This window comes from Aegilops tauschii, chromosome 7, assembly GCF_002575655.3.
Source record: "Aegilops tauschii subsp. strangulata cultivar AL8/78 chromosome 7, Aet v6.0, whole genome shotgun sequence".
In the NCBI taxonomy this organism is placed as follows: domain Eukaryota; kingdom Viridiplantae; phylum Streptophyta; class Magnoliopsida; order Poales; family Poaceae; genus Aegilops; species Aegilops tauschii.
Window position 1 is genome coordinate 535,711,597 of NC_053041.3, and position 11,215 is coordinate 535,722,811.

At 42.6% G+C, this 11,215-nt stretch overlaps 1 long non-coding RNA gene across 1 annotated transcript; it reads right to left on the bottom strand.

Moving 5' to 3' along the window:
- Positions 1 to 206: 206 nt before the first annotated feature.
- Positions 207 to 2,214, bottom strand: LOC120969530 (uncharacterized). Its single transcript, XR_005763817.2, has 4 exons — positions 1,855 to 2,214; positions 1,339 to 1,583; positions 657 to 940; positions 207 to 566 (listed from the first exon to the last, which is right to left on the bottom strand). It is a non-coding gene; the product is annotated as an uncharacterized lncRNA (long non-coding RNA).
- Positions 2,215 to 11,215: the final 9,001 nt, after the last annotated feature.

Sequence of the window (11,215 nt, forward strand, 5' to 3'; positions counted from 1 at the left end):
AATACAGAAAATAAATTGGATTTGCATTTGAATAGATATAGTAGTTTTTACAGAATAACATTGAGTAATCTATATAGTGTATTTTCTAGGGAAGAGGCAAACTGCTTTACTAAGGATGGTCATAGCAGCCTCTTGCACCAACTGACGAAATCACTTCCTTGACAACTTGCAATGTCCTAAAATGGTATGAACAACACTTACACAGAATAGGCATTCAAATTTGATGAACTAATGTAGATCTGGAATTGAACCTAAAATTATGCAGTGTGTTAATGAAAGGCACAATACAATACATCACCTTCTAAAAAGAAGTTGCAACCAAGAAAACCTCCTTGTACCTGAAATATACAATTAATGTTACCATCAGTACATCATTTGGGGCTTCGAGCATAAAAAACGTTGCATCTCAGGCCAATTGCATACTGAGCCATGAACATCAAGCTAGCCTTGCAGCACAACAGAATTACCGCGGGGAGCAATCTTACAACGCCATACCGTTCAGGACAAAAGGTATCAACCTGACACAGCTCAACCAGATGCCCAATTCACGCACATCGAATGTCGTCCTACAAGAAAAGATCGCTCGCTCATCAGTACTCGTTACTAGCAGGGGGCAATTAGTGCAATAGAAGTGCAAAGTGGCATTTGCCATTCACCAACGCTTGTGGCCGCGCCACATGGTCGATTCTCTTCTGCCCTGCCACTAAAATCCGGCGCGGGGATGTGATGGGAGCTCGTCGGATGGCGGAAGGACTTCGAGAGTGGTGGCTCCAGCGAGATGTGGAGGGCGGGGGAGAGGCAACCGCTGGAAGAAGCCGGAGCGGCTCATGTCCAACGCGTTTGCCAGCACCGCCGCCTGCTACCGTTGCCGCTCCCTTCTCCACGGCCTAACATACCCATGTCCTGAACACCAGCACCCTCAGATGCAAACCTAACACACCTGTAAGATCAGAGAAATTTGAAAATTACATACTAGCAAAGGTAAAGGTAAGCTAGATCTTGCACAAGTACCTAAACTATTTTCCACAAAGGATGATGCGTTACTTGCAACAATAATGTCAATAAAACAATACATGACATAATATATGTGATTGCACAATGACAACACTAACTAAGAACCTGCTCATGCTGAAGCACATGAATATATTAGAAGGAATGTTCTGCTTCGGCAGTTCTTAACATCAACAAGTTTTCACAATAAGCTCTTAACCTTACAATGCTAGAAAAATGAGTCACCTACAGTAGTGAAAACTTAGAGAAATGGGATAGTCATGAATTTATTTATAAAGTGAATACTCAATTACTCATGAATATTGACCAAGAAGCATGAAACATCACCTTGTACACTGGATGCAAGGGGTCATCACCGTCTTTACCAAGGGACCCAAATTCTTATCCACGACCGACCGCTTCATATCGGTGAAATGACCACGGTCAGCCCCAAAGGCTATGGACTGATCCTAGAGGTCGCACTGTCCGCCCTGATCACATATTGGGCAATTGAGTGGATGGTTCATCAACAAGAACTCCATGACACCCTCCCGTGCCTTCTTTTCAAGGCGTGTTCGGCATAATCTTCATCCCTAATCCAACAAGACACTCCAGGGTGAGGAATTACCGCAAATCTTACTACAAATCACACACTCTTGGCTAACCATTCAGAATCCCAACAACAATTACCTAGGTCCATGTTTCTCTTCTCTAAAAGCATTACTGATTAAACAAAATGTATGTGAGAACCCTAAGGTGCTGATTGTCTATGAGCTGAATGGATCTAGGAGACCGATGCACATAACACGTTGAATCAAGGCATCATGCAGGCTTTCGCTAAGAAAAAATGTGGCCTGGGCTGACCTGGGAAGGCGGGCATGGAGCAGGAGGCGACGGGCTTGGGCGACTTCTCGACCTTGAGGAGGCACATGCGGCACGCGGCAGTTGTCGGTGATGGAGAGGCGGCAGTGGTAGTAGAAGTGCGGGATGTCGACGCCGGCTACCTCGCAGGCCTGGAGCACAGAGAAGCCCTTGGGGATCCGCACAATGTGGCCATCGACGAACACCTCGAGCGCGTCCTCCGGGTTGGGCGGCAGCTCGACGCATGCCCTGCCAAGAGGCTCCCACGGCGGCGGTGGCAGCTCTGGATCGGCGGGCGCCACGACCACACTGGCCTCCGGTGAGCTCGTAGCGGCGCTCGAGCTAGGAACCTGGGAGGAGGTGAGGAGAGGTGGCCTGGCCGGCGAGCGCGCGGGACACCCGCCTGTTGGGAAACGTAGCATGCAATTTCAAAAAAATTCCTACGCTCACCCAAGATCTATCTAGGAGATGCACAACAACGAGAGGGGAGAGTGTGTCTACGTACCCTCGAAGACCAAAAGTTGAAGCATTTGACAACGCGGTTGATGTAGTTGAACTTCTTGTTCCGACCGATCAAGCACCGAACATACGACACCTCCGAGTTCTGCACACGTTCATCTCGATGACGTCCCTTGAACTCTTGATCCAGCAAAGAGTCGAGGGAGAGTTCTGTCAGCACAATGGCATGGTGACGGTGATGTGGAAGTGATCCGCGCATGGCTTCGCCTAAGCACTACGAAGATATGACCAGAGGCGTAAACTGTGGAGGTGGCGCCGCACACGGCTAACAATTGTTGGTGTGTCTTCTAGTGGTGCCCCCGCCAAGGGGGAAAGGCAGCCAAGGGGAGGAAAGGCAGCCAAGGGGGCGCCCCAAGTAGGAGGAATCCTACTTGGGCACCTCCCAATTCAGCCTCCCCCTTTTCTATTCCTATTCGGAGTAGGAAGGGAAGAGAGGGAAGGGGGAATCCTATTCCCTTTTATCTTTTCTCCTCCCCCTTTCCTTCTCCAATTTGCCGGGGGGGGGGGGGGGGGGGCGCACCAGCCCCTTTGTGGCTGGTGTGTTTCCCCGCTTGGCCCATAAGGCCCATATCTTTTGCCGGGGGTGCCCAGAACCCCTTCCGGTGACCCGATAAGTACCCGGTGCTTCCCGGAAGACTTTCGGTGTCCGAATACCATCGTCCTATATATATATATATATATATATATATATATATATATATATATCAATCTTTACCTCTCGACCATTTCGAGACTCCTTGTCATGTCCGTGATCTCATCCGGGACTCCGAACAACATTCAGGCACCAAATCACATAACTCATATAATAACAAATCATCATCGAACGTTAAGCATGCGTACCCTACAGGTTCGAGAACTATGTAGACATGACCGAGACACCTCTCTGGTCAATAATCAATAGCGGAACCTGGATGCTCATATTGGCTCATACATATTCTATGAAGATCTTTATCGGTCGTACCGTAATGACAACATACGTTATTCCCTTTGTCATCGGTATGTTACTTGCCCGAGATTCGATCGTCGGTATCTTCATACCTAGTTAAATCTTGTTACCGGCAAGTCTCTTTACTCGTTCCATAATACATCATCCCGCAACTAACTCATTAGTCACATTGCTTGCAAGGCTTCTTATGATGTGTATTACCGAGAGGGCCCAGAGATACCTCCCCAATACTCGGAGTGACAAATCCTAATCTCGATCTATGCCAACCCAACAAACACCTTCGGAGATACCTGTAGAGCATCTTTATAATCACCCAGTTACGTTGTGATGTTTGATAGAACACAAGGTATTCCTCCGGTATCCGGGAGTTGCGTAATCTCATAGTCAAAGGAATATGTATATGAAGAAAGCAATAGCAATAAAACTGAATGATCAATATGCTAAGCTAACGGATGGGTCATGTCCATCACATCATTCTCCTAATGATGTGAGCCCGTTCATGAAATGACAACACATGTCTATGGTTAGGAAACTTAACCATCTTTGATTAACGAGCTAGTCTAGTAGAGGCTTACTAGGGACACTGTGTTTTGTCTATGTATCCACACATGTATCAAGTTTCCAGTTAATACAATTCTAGCACGAATAATAAACATTTATCATGATATAAGGAAATATAAAATAACAACTTTATTATTACCTTTAGGGCATATTTCCTTCAGTCGCCCACTTGCACTAGGGTCAATAATCTAGTTCACATCGGCATGTGATTTAACACCAATAGTTCACATCTTTATGTGATTAACACCCATAGTTCACATCGTCATGTGACCAACACACAAAGGGTTTACTAGAGTCAATAATCTAGTTCACATCACTATGTGATTAACACCCGAAGAGTACTAAGGTGTGATCATGTTTTGCTTGTGAGAGAGGTTTAGTCAACGGGTCTGGCACATTCAGATCTGTATGTATTTGCTACCTCTTGAGCATGCGTTGGTTTTCCCTTGAAGAGGAAGGGTGATGCAGCAAAGTAGCGTAAGTATTTCCCTCAGTTTTTGAGAACCAAGGTATCAATCCAGTAGGAGACTACACGCAAGTCCCTAGTACCTGCACAAACAATCAGGAACCTTGCAACCAACGCAATAAAGGGGTTGTCAATCCCTTCATGGCCACTTGTAGAAGTAAGATCTGATAAAGATAATAAGATAAATATTTTTTGTATTTTTGTTGTATAGATTGGAAAGTAAAGATTGCAAAATAAACAATGATAGAAATAGCTAGTTGATAAGAAAATAATATAATGGAAAATAGACCCGGGGGCCATAGGTTTCACTAGTGGCTTCTCTCAAGATATCATATTCTATGGTGGGTGAACGAATTACTGTCGAGCAATTGATAGAAAAGCGCATACTTATGAGAATATCTAGGCATGATCATGAACATAGGCATCACGTCCGTGTCAAGTAGACCGAAACGATTCTGCATCTACTACTATTACTCCACACATCGACCGCTCTCCAGCATGCATCTAGAGTATTAAGTTCATACGAATAGAGTAACGCATTAGGCAAGATGACATGATGTAGAGGGATAAACTCAAGCAATATGATATAAAACCCATCTTTTTATACTCGATGGCAACAATACAATACGTGCCTTGCTGCCCCTGCTATCACTGGGAAAGGACACCGCAAGATTGAACACAAAGCTAAGCACTTCTCCCATTGCTAGAAAGGTCAATCTAGTAGGCCAAACCAAACTGATAATTAGAAGAGACTTGCAAAGATATTAAATCATGCGTATAAGAATTCAGAAAAGAATCAAATACTGTTCATAGATAATCTTGATCATAAACCCACAATTCATCGGATCTCGACAAACACACCGCAAAAAGAATTACATCGTATAGATCTCCAAGAAGATCGAGGAGAACTTTGTATTGAGATCCAAAGAGAGAGAAGAAGCCATCTAGCTAATAACTATGGACCCGAAGGTCTGTGGTAAACTACTCACACATCATCGAGAGGCTATGGTGTTGATGTAGAAGCCCTCTGTGATCGATTCCCCCTCCTGCAGAGCGCCGGAAAAGGCCCGAAGATGGGATCTCACGGGTACAGAAGGTTGCAGCGGTGGAAATAGGGTTTCGTGGTGCTCCTGGATGTTTTCAGGGTATATGAGTATATATAGGCGAAAGAAGTAGGTCGGTGGAGCCACGAGGGGCCCACGAGGGTGGGGGGCGCGCCTACCCCCTGGGCGCGCCCTCCTACCCCGTGGCCGCCTCGTTGCTTCCTTGACGTCCACTCCAAGTCTCCTGGATTGCGTTTGTTCCAAAAACGATCCTCGCGAAGGTTTCATTCCGTTTGGATTCCGTTTGATATTCGTTTTCTACGAAACACTGAAATAGGCAAAAAAACAACAATTTGCACTGGGCCTTCGGTTAATAGGTTAGTCCCAAAAATAATATAAAAGTGCATAATAAAGCCCATTAAACATGCAAAACAGATAATATAATAGCATGGAACAACCAAAAATAATAGATACGTTAGAGACGTATCAGTATTTTGCAAATTTCTATGTCTACAATGCTCTCCACGGAGCTACTCTAGCTAATTGCTTCGACTTTCAATACGTATCCAGATTGAGACTCAGAGTCATCTGGATCAGTGTGAAAGCTTGCATCGACGTAACTCTTTACGACGAACTCTTTATCACCTCCATAACCGAGAAATATTTCCTTAGTCCTCTAAGGATAATTTTGACCGCTGTCTAGTGATCTACTCCTGGATCACTATTGTACCCCTTTGCCAAATTCACGGCAAGGTACACAACAGGTTTGTTACACAGCATGGCATACTTTATAGAACCTATGGCTGAGGCATAGGGAATGACTTTCATTTTCTCTCCATCTTCTACCGTGGCCGGGCTTTGAGTCTTACTCAACTTCACACCTTACAATATAGGCTAGAACTCTTTCTTAGACTGATCCATTTGAAACTCCTTCCAAATCTTGTCAAGGTATGTACTCATTGAAAAATCTTATCAAGCGTCTTGATCTATCTCTATAGATCTGGATGCCCAATATGTAAGCAGCTTCACCGAGGTCTTTCTTTGAAAAACTCCTTTCAAACACTCCTTTATGCTTTTCAGAAAATTCTACATAATTTCCGATCAACAATATGTCATTCACATATACTTATCAGAAAGGTTGTAGTGCTCCCACTCACTTTCTTGTAAATACACGCTTCACCGCAAGTCTGTATAAATCTATATTCTTTGATCAACTCATCAAAGCGTATATTCCAACTCCGAGATGCTTGCACCAGTCCATAGAAGGATCGCTGGAGCTTGCACATTTTGTTAGCACCTTTAGGATTGAGAAAACCTTCTGGTTGCATCATATACAAGTTTTCTTTAATAAATCCATTAAGGAATGCAGTTTTGACATCCATTTGCCAGATTTCATAAAATACGACAATTGCTAACATGATTCAGACATACTTTAAGCATCGATACGAGTGAGAAAATCTCATCATAGTCAACACCTTGAACTTGTCAAAAACCTTTTTAGACAAGTCGAGCTTTGTAGATAGTAACATCACTATCAGCGTCTGTCTTCCTCTTAAAGATCCATTTATTCTCAATGGCTTGCCGATCATCGGGCAAGTCCACCAAAGTCCACACTTTGTTCTTATATATGGATCCTATCTCAGATTTCATGGCCTCATGCCATTTATCAGAATCTGGGCTCATCATCGCTTCCTCATAGTTCGTAGGTTCGTCATGGTCTAGTAACATGACTTCCAGGATAGGATTACCGTACCACTCTGGTGCGGATCATGCTCTGGTTGACCTATGATGTTCGGTAGTAACTTGATCTAAAGTTCCATGATCATTATCATTAGCTTCCTCTCTAGTTGGTGTAGGCATCACGGGAACAGATTTCACTGATGTGCTACTTTCCAATTCGAGAGAAGGTACAATTACCTCATCAAGTTCTACTTCCCTCCCACTCACTTCTTTCGAGAGAAACTCCTTCTCTAGAAAGGTTCGAATTTTTGCAACAAAGATCTTGCATTCGGATCTCTGGTAGAAGGTGTACCCAATTGTTTGTTTAGGGTATCCTATGAAGATGCACTTCTTCGATTTGGGTTTGAGCTTATCAGGCTGAAGCCTTTTGACATAAGTGTCGCAACCCCAAACTTTAAGAAACGTCAGCTTAGGTTTCTTGTGACACCATAGTTCATACGGTCTCGTCTCAACGGATTTAGACGGTGCCCTATTTAACATGAATGCAGCTGTCTCTAATGCATAACCACAAAATGATAGTGGTAAATCGGTAAGAGACATCATAGATCGCACCATATCTAATAAAGTACGATCATGACGTTCAGACACACCATTACACTGTGGTGTTCCAGGTGGCGTGAGTTGTGAAACTATTCCGCATTGTTTTAAATGAAGGCCAAACTCGTAACTCAAATATTCACCTCCGTGATCAGATCGTAGAAACTTTATTTTCTTATTATGATGATTCTCCACTTCACTCCGAAATTCCTTGAACTTTTCAAATGTTTCAGACTTGTGTTTCATCAAGTAGATATACCCATATCTTCTCAAATCATCTCTGAAGGTTAGAAAATAACGATACCCACCGCGAGCCTCAACACTCATCGGACCGCATACATCGCTATGTATTATTTCCAATAAGTCATTGGTTCACTCCATTGTTCCGGAGAACGGAGTTTTACTCATCTTGCCCATGAGGCATGGTTCGCAAGCATTAAATGATTCATAATCAAGTGATTCCAAAAGTCCATCCGCATGGAGTTTCTTCATGCGCTTTACACCGATATGACGTAAAGGGCAGTGCCACATTTATGTTGCACTATCATTATCAACTTTGCATCTTTTGGCATCAATATTATGAATATGTGTATCACTACGATTCAGATTCAATAAACCATTTACACTGGGTCTATGACCATAGAAGGTTTTATTCATGTAAATAGAACAACAATTATTCTCTGACTTAAATGAATAACCGTATTGCAATAAACATGATCAAATGATATTCATGCTCAATGCAAACACCAAATAACATTTATTTAGATTCAACACTAATCCCGAAAGTATAGGGAGTGTGCGATGATGATCATATCAATCTTGGAACCACTTCCAACACACATCGTCACTTCATCCTTAACTAGTCTCTGTTCATTCTGCAACTCCGGTTTCGAGTTATTAATCTTAGCAACTGAACCAGTATCAAATACCCAGGGGTTGCTACGAACACTAGTAAAGTACACATCAATAATTTGTATATCAAATATACCTTTGTTCACTTTGCCATCCTTCTTATCCGCCAAATATTCGGGGAACTTCCGCTTCCAGTGACCATTTCCTTTGCAGTAGAAGCACTCAATTTCAGGCTTGTGTCTAGTTTGGGTTTGTTCATGGGAGTGGCAACTTGCTTGCCATTCTTCTTGAAGTTCCCTTTCTTTTCCTTTGCCCTTTTTCTTGAAACTAGTGTGTTGCCCATGAGGCATGGTTCTCAAGTATCAAATGATTCATAATGAAGTGATTCCAAAAGCCCATCTACATGGAGTTTCTTCATGGGCTTTACACCAATATGACCTAAACGGCAGTGCCACAAGTGTGTTACACTATCATCATCAACTTTGCATCTTTTGGCATCAATATTATGAATATGTGTATTACTACGATCGAGATTCAGTAAACCATTTAGGTTTGGTGTATGATCATAGAAGGTTTTATTCATGTAAACAAAACAACAATTATTCTGTGACTTAAATGAATAACAGTATTGCAATAAACATGATCCAATCATATTGATGCTCAACGCAAACACCAAATAACATTTATTTAGGTTCAACACTAATCCCGAAGGTATAAGGAGTATGCGATGGTGATCTAATCAACCATGGAATCACTTCCAACACACATCGTTACCTTGCCCTTAAACTCTCTGTTCATTTTGCAACTCCTGTTTCGAGTTACTAATCTTAGCAACTGAACCGGCATCAAATACCCTGGGGTTACTATGAATACTAATAAAGTACACATCAATAACATGTATATCAAATATACGTTTGTTCACTCTGCCATCCTTCTTATTCGCCAATTATTTGGGGTAGTTCCGCTTGCACTGACAATTTCCTTTGCAGTAGAAGCACTCCGTTTCAGGCTTAGGTCTAGCTTTGGGCTTCTTCACGGGAGTGGCAACTTGCTTGTCATTCTTATTGAAGTTCCCTTTCTTTTCCTTTGCCCTTTTTCTTGAAACTAGGGGTCTTGTTAACCATCAACACTTGATGCTCTTTCTTGATTTCTACCTTCGCTGATTTCAGTATCGTGAAGAGCTCGGGAATCTTTTCCATTATCCCTTGCACATTATAGTTCATCACGAAGTTCTAGTAGCTTGGTGATAGTGACTAGAGAATCTGTCAATCACTATCTTATCTGGAAGATTAACTCTCACTTGATTCAAGCGATTGTAGTGCCCAGACATTCTGAGCACATGCTCACTAGATGAGCTATTCTCCTCCATCTTGTAGGCAAAGTATTTGTCAGAGGTCTCATACCTCCCGGCACGGACATGAGTCTGAAATACCAATTTCAGCTCTTGGAACATCTCATATGCTCTGTGGCGTTCAAAATGTTTTTGAAGTCCCGGCTCTAAGCCATAAAGCATGGTGCACTAAACTATCAAGAGTCATCATATCGAGCTTGCCAAACGTTCATAACGTCTGTATCTGGTCCTGCAATAGGTCTGTCACCTAGCGGTGCATTAAGGACATAATTCTTCTGTGCAGCAATTAGGATAATCCTCAGATCACGAACCAGTCCTCGTCATTGCTACTATCATCTTTCAACTTAGTTTTCTCTAGGAACATATCGAAAAACATAGGGGAGTTACAACGCGAGCTATTGATCTACAACATAATTTGCAAATACTATCAGGACTAGGTTCATGATAAATTAAAGTTCAATTAATCAAATTACTTAAGAACTCCCACTTAGATAGACACCCCTCGAGTCATCTAAATGATCACGTGATCCAAGTCAACTAAACCATGTCCGATCATCACGTGAGATGGAGTAGTCTTCAATGGTGAACATCTCTATGTTGATCATATCTACTATATAATTCACGTTTGACCTTTCGGTCTCTAGTGTTCCGAGGCCATGTATGTACATGCTAGGCTCGTCAAGTTTAACCTGAGTATTCTGCATGTGAAAAACTGTCTTGCACCCGCTGTATGTGAATGTAGAGCCTATCACACCCGATCTTCACGTGGTGTCTCAGCACGAAGAACTTTCGCAATGGTGCATACTCAGGGAGAACACTTATACCTTGAAATTTAGTTAAGGGATCATCTTATAATGCTACCACCGTACTAAGCAAAATAAGGTTCATATAAAAGATAAACATCACATGCAATCAAAATATGTGACATGATATGGCCATCATCATCTTGTGCTTTTGATCTCCATCTCCAAAGCACCGTCATGATCTCCATCGTCACCGGCTTGACACATTGATCTCCATCGTAGCGTCGTGGTCATCTCGCCAACTATTCCTTCTAAACTATCGCTAACACATAGTGATAAAGTAAAGCAATTACATGGCATTTGCATTTCATACAATAAAGCGACAACCATAAGGCTCCTGCCAGTTGCCGATAACTTTTACAAAACATGATCATCTCATACAACAACGTATATCACATCATGTCTTGACCATATCACATCACAACATGCCCTGCAAAAACAAGTTAGACGTCCTCTACTTTGTTGTTGCAAATTTTACGTGGCTGCTACGGGCTTCTAGCAAGAACCGTTCTTACCTACGCATCAAAACCACAACGGTGATTTATC